Source organism: Nannospalax galili, unplaced genomic scaffold, assembly GCF_000622305.1.
Source record: "Nannospalax galili isolate Female #2095 unplaced genomic scaffold, S.galili_v1.0 scaffold762, whole genome shotgun sequence".
In the NCBI taxonomy this organism is placed as follows: domain Eukaryota; kingdom Metazoa; phylum Chordata; class Mammalia; order Rodentia; family Spalacidae; genus Nannospalax; species Nannospalax galili.
Genome location: NW_008350126.1, coordinates 2772259 through 2778412, shown reverse-complemented (window position 1 = coordinate 2778412; position 6154 = coordinate 2772259). Strand labels below are relative to the sequence as shown.

General features: G+C 48.5%; 1 pseudogene; it reads right to left on the bottom strand.

The window, feature by feature from the left end:
* Window positions 1-507: 507 nt before the first annotated feature.
* LOC103745432 lies at window positions 508-6154 on the bottom strand (annotated as a pseudogene).

Sequence of the window (6154 nt, the reverse complement as noted above, 5' to 3'; positions counted from 1 at the left end):
AGGTCTGGGGACTCATAAAATGATCAGAGAAGAACCGTTAAGAACTATATAAATATGTATCTTAAATAGGCCTAAGAAATTAATTTTAGAGAACCTCTGATAAATGGCAAGAGGGGAGGAAGATGGCGCCTGTTCTGGGTTCTGGTGGAATGGTGAAGGGTATGGGCAGAGGAGGGGGCTCCTCTCCAGCGACATACTGACGAGCAGGCTGTCCACTCGGCTCCTCCACTCACTGTCATGTTTCTGAGCAGGCTGCACAAGGTTTGTCTCCGGGGGTCTGCTTCCTCAGCGAGGGACAGGTGTCAGCAGTCTGCAGGAGGCAGGGGTGGGATGGGGCCAGTGGAGGATTTAGAAGGGGAGGGACAGGCAGCCTGTTTGGTCCTTGCCCCCTTTATCCTGGCTGCCCTCTCTATCCCCCGGCCTCAGCTGAGATCCGTCAACGGGTCTGGGAGTGTGCAAGGCATGTGCCAATGTTAAAGGTTAAAAGGACGAGAGAGTAGAAAAATACTAGACTGTATAGCTGTGCCAGCCCACCCTTTCCCGCGGAGTTGAAGAGGAGAAGCTGGTTGGGGGATGGCCCCGCCAGTCTATGGGAGCCGGGTTGTGGGTCGGGGCAGAGGTGGAGGTTTTGTTCCTTCTGTCACCCAAGGCGTGTTCTGTCATGCTGAGACACAGAGACTACGGGGTGGGATTGATCGCCAGGTCAGGCCCAGGAACGGGGCGGTCTGGAGGGAACTGAGGACAGCCTGGGGTGACCCAGAGCGCGTGGGTGCGGTGTACCGAGCCGCGGCTCTGGTTGGGCACGCTGTTGCTGCGTCCAGGGTCTGCAAACCGCCCTGGCCCCCAAGGCTGGAGCTGCTGAGGGCACGAGGAGGGGAAACTGGTCTCTGTGCCTCAAGGACTCAGGAGGCTCGTCCTGCCAGGTGGGAGGGCCGAAGGAGGTGCTGGGAACTGCCGCTGGGTCCACCCGTCCACCCCCATCCCGGCAGAGCCAGCACTGGGGAAATCGGAGCCGAATGCCCCGCCCTTCTGTGGGGCCCATAGTTCTGCAGGTCCAACGCCCTAGGGCAGAAATGTCACAGAGGCTTCAACAGTTCTCACTGCTTCCAGGAGAGCAGCCGCTTCCTCTGCGTCGCTGTGACTTCGAACTGGAGGTGACTGGTGAAGTTCTTGTCTAGTCGGGACACCAGCAGCTGGGTGCACACTTTGCCCATCCCGGGTGTAAACTGGCTGGGGTTGTCTGGGTCAGGAGCTGGGGCTGGCTCGCTGTTACCAGAAGGAGCTGGAGCTCGTGGAGGAGGACAGTTCTCTGCAGCTGGAGGGGCCTTGGTCTCAGTGCCCTTGTCTGATCCAGGGTGGGTGAGGGGTGGCTCAGCACCTGGGAGCAGTGCCCCGCACCCCCATCCTTGGCAATAGGGGTGGCGGCAGCGGCAGCCACAGTGTAGGACACCCTAGGCTTTGATGGGGGTGATGATGATCTGCTGCAGCTCTTGCAGAGCGTTCAGCAGATTCCCGCCATCCAGCACATCCTTCCCCAGGGACTTGAGGAAGCTGCCTCTCCCGCAGCTTCTGGATGCTCAGGGCTATCTTGTGGCGGCAACTTTGGTGACGTTTGTGACTCCAGGTGCTGCTCAGTCAGGGTCATTTCCTCATAGCTCATCTATGAGAACAGAGCAGCTTACTTATGCAAGAGGAGGCTCTTGAACCATGAGGGTACATAGCTCATCCTGCTACCGCCCTCCTGGACAGGGTTGCAGCTGGAGTCCCGTTCCAGCTGCTCAAGACCAAAGGAGGCCACGCTGCTCTGTGGCGAAACGGGTGCATGCTCGGGTGTGGTGAAAGCAGCCTGGGCCCCAAGCTCCTCTGGATTCGGCCATTCACCAGGGGCCTGGGGGCTGGTAGGGATGAGTGACCTGAAGTTCTTCAGTGGGCTAGGGTGGATTTGGCTGGGGAGACCTATTTGCCTTACTCCTAATACTGTTGATGGCTACTGGCACTGAGCTGGATGGGTGGAGGGCACATGTCAATTTTCCTGAGGGTGGGGTGTGTATCCTACCAGCCTGGCCCTGCCTCTCCAGGGTCCAGCTCTACAGGTCCTCCCCACGCATTGGAGCCCTGGAGTGAGTTGGTAGGAGGGCTCCGGCAGGTGGAACACCTTCTTAAATTGATAAGTTCCCAATTTTTAAAAAAATAAGTCTAGTATGTTGGGAATATTTCTTCTGGATTTTCCCCCTAAAGGAAGCCAACTTTAATGACCATCGCAGATACCATTATTGTCATATGCAGAAATTGTTGTTTTCCACCAAAAAGAATGATGAATAAATCCACTATGACTTTTCTGTTTATTCTCTGAAAGGAATAATGATGTCTCTTATCCTGAGAGCCAGTTCTTCTGAAATTTGTACTCTGTGACAGGGTAGAAATTCTAGAAGTTGCAGTTTTTTTTTAAAGGCATTTAAAAATAGAGGGAATGAGGTAGGTATAACGTGATATCTTCATTCATATATATATACATATATATTGTGTAAATGATCAAGTCAGGACAGTTACTGTATCTATCACTTCCCAATTTTATTATTTCTTTTTGTTGAGAACTTTCAAAGTCCTCTCATAGCTGTTTTGAAATATATAGTACATTACTGTTAGCCGTAGTCACCCCCATTGGGAACCACTACTAGCACTTATTCCTTCCTCTAACTATGACTTGGTACCTATTACCCAACCTCTCAAGTTTCCTCTTTCTGACCCTTTTCCCCATTATTCTACTTTCAATTTCCATGAGATCAGTTTCTTTTTTAGAGTCCATGTATGGATGAGATTATTGATACTTACTTTCAATGTAAAAACACAACACCTCAAAGAGGATGAAGAGAGTTTATTATGGAGCCAAATATGAGTGACCAAATCTTGGAGACATAGATTCAGGTTATTCCAAATTCCATGTTCCAACATGGTAACAGTTTGATGAAGTTTTCATAGTAACAGAACAACAAAAGTCACAATTAAGCCACTTTTCAAATACACTGGTGGAAACATTAGGTAGCCAGGTTCAAACAAAGCAAAGAAATCTCTGCTATCACCTCAGATGCTATTTGATGACACTCTTAGACTTTGGTTGGTGGAAGCTAGTGGTCTGTCAAGTTAGTGCATTCCAAAAGGTTTTCCCTGGTAGTCACAAGGATATTAGATCAGACCCAGAGGTGGGCAAGGAATAGCTGTTAAGGGGGCTAATGATGGCCCAAGATGAATTGTAATTAGACTATGGACCTGCATCATTCCAAACTCCATAATCATTGAAGTTCTAATCAGTGAATCAGCTTAGCAGAAGGCTTTATGGAAGGTGGAGTTCTTTTAAGGAACTTTAAGAACTTAAATTCTTTTAAGGAACTTTCCTTCACACTGCTTTTCTGTTTTTGGCTATTTTACTTGACATAATGACATCCTAATTTACTCATGTTGCTGCAGATGACAAGATTTTATTCTTCTTTATGGTTAAATAACATTCTGCAGTGCATTTGTATCTGTCCATCTGTTGATGAATACTTAGGTAAAATAGGGATTTCAGTAGTGGCAATGGCCCAAAACGCGGAGGGATGAAGGATTGGCAAGGTATCCCAGAGACTGACAATGGCAGGAAGCCATGATGGACTTCCCTCAAAGGGCAGACAAGACTAACTGGGACATGTTTCAGATACTGGAACAATGATGAGTACCTTTAGGGAATGCAGTCCTGAGGGAGGATGCAGTAGAGATTGGATCCATGCAGGGCAGGTGTGAGCCTGATACATTTCACAGTCTCCTGTGGGTGTCTGAGGGCAGGGAATGCTGACTGCAAGGACCAGGGCTCTGTGTTCCAGACTGGAGGGTGTGGGCTACCTGTGGGTATCAGGCCCACAACGTCACACAGAAGGAGATATGGGATGGTGTCACACTCATTGGGGTGAGCTAAACTTGGGTACAGACAGAGGGGCTGCAAATAAGGGTGGCATCCTGGGACATTTATTTAGGTTTGAGGATCCATTAAGGAGAGGAGAATGAGAGCTGTGTCTCAAAAACAAGAAGAATGGGCCAATACCAAGAGGAGGAAGGAGGCAGCAGTAAGAATTTGGGAAGATACATCAGTGGCTTGGGATTTTTTTAAAAAATTATTTTTGAGACAGGGTCTCCCTGTAGCCCCAACTGGTCTTGAACTCACTCTGTAGATCAGGCTAGCCTGAATCTCACAGAGATCTGTCTACCTCTGCCTTCCGAGTGCTAGGATTAAAGGCATGGGTCACCAGGCCTGGCAGTGACTCTGTTTTGAAGGCATTAGGTTTGTTACATCTATCAGGCTGTTGAGATGCTAAGAAACCAACGGAGTTCCCAGCATCACTTAGGAAGGAATGAAGGAGACAAGAGGCCAAGCACAGAGCTTGGCCCTGTAGCCAGCCCCACGATTAGACTAGGCACATTTACCAATACCAGCCCTGTAATGAATGAATAGGTTTCATCCATTCATTCCTCTCTTTTGTCTCAAGGTCCTATTCCTGTTCCCATTCCCTGTCCTTCTGAATACTCACCTTAATGTTTAACTATACTGTAGGCTTTAAAGTGATCATCGCTGGTTGCCTCCAGTTCTGTGGTCCAGTAAAACCAGTGAAGATTTGTTCTTTTGAGATCTTTTCTCTGTTACTCATCAGAGTATTGCTTTTTATGTAAGACAGATATCAAGGTCAGTTTGAAACTAATATCTCTTACTGGTAATAGTGCCCAATTCTTCTGCACGATTCTGTGTTTGTGTCTATGCAGAGGGAAACCAGCAAGATGCAGTGTTCAAGTGCTGAAGTTGCTCTCTTGGAATAGAGTCACAGAACCTTCCAGTGTCTTTTTAAAAATGATATATTTTTGGTAATTTAATGCATGAATACAATATAACTCATATGTACCCCACACTGCCCCCTCCAATTCCTCCCAGATAGCCCCTCACATCCTCCTCCCAACTGCATGACTTCTTCCTCCCCCTCCTCTCTTGGTTTTCCCCTCCCTTTCTCCTCCTCCTCCTCCTCCTCCTCCTCATCTTCCTCCCCCTTCTACCTCTTTTTCCTTCTTTTTCTTATACCACACTAAGTCTAATTGATGTTGCACATGTACATGGACATAGAGCCATCCACTGGGCAACCTACCATGGGCCACACCTCTAAAGAGAATGAACTTTTCCTCCGTTAGTAGCTATCATCTACCAAAAGTTCCTCAGTTAAGAGTGAGGCCTCATGAGCCTCTTTCCCTATTATGTCTCAGTGTTGACTAGCTAGCTGCCAGTACATTGATATTGAACCTCCTAGTCTGTAACAAGCATTGCTTTCAATTACCCAGCCTGTGGTTCTGGTATAGCAGTGCAAATGGACTAAAGGGACAGCAAGGCCTGCAGTGTTCCCACAGAGTGTAGACGTGTGGGGAGGCAGTTGTGGGACTTGTCCATTGCCTCAGCAAGGGCAGGAATTCTTACATACTCTGCATTTCCATTCTGCCTGTGTCCTTAGACTTGTCATTGATTCCAGATGGCCACAGTGCCACATAATCACATTAAAGCCAGGAAAAGAGCAGCGGAACAAAAGGATCTCTTATCCTAAGACTCTTCCGTACTGTGTGGAAATGGGATTTCCCTCAGAACTGTCCAGCATACTTCCATTTACACTGGTCAGAAATGGTCACCTGCCTACTCCTGAAGTCAGCAGAAAAGGCTGGTGTTAGGGTTCCAAATAGCAGCAGCTTCCCCCCTCCCCAACAGGGACCTACTGACTCTGCTGAGAGGCAGCCTGCCTTTCCTCTGATCTCCAAAGATAAGATAAGCAGATTCTACCTGATAACCCGAGAGTTTAGAAGCTGTTTATTACAACAGCTTTTCTCTTATCTCGAGGGAAAAAGTAAACACTTCCAGACCCTAATCCTACCTGCTTTTCCTGCTTCCCCCTCCCTGATTTCTCCCCCAAACATTCCCCCCTTCCACACCCTAAAGCCCCCATATATAAAGTCCCAGCTCACAACCCGTGGGCGGCCATCTTTCCCTGCCCTTCCCTGACATCTTTCCCTTCCCCGAGGGAAAGGTGCCCCATGCGAAATAAATCTGCATCCCGCTGAGAATTCCATCTGTGCCTCGGTACCTGCCTTCCTCCAT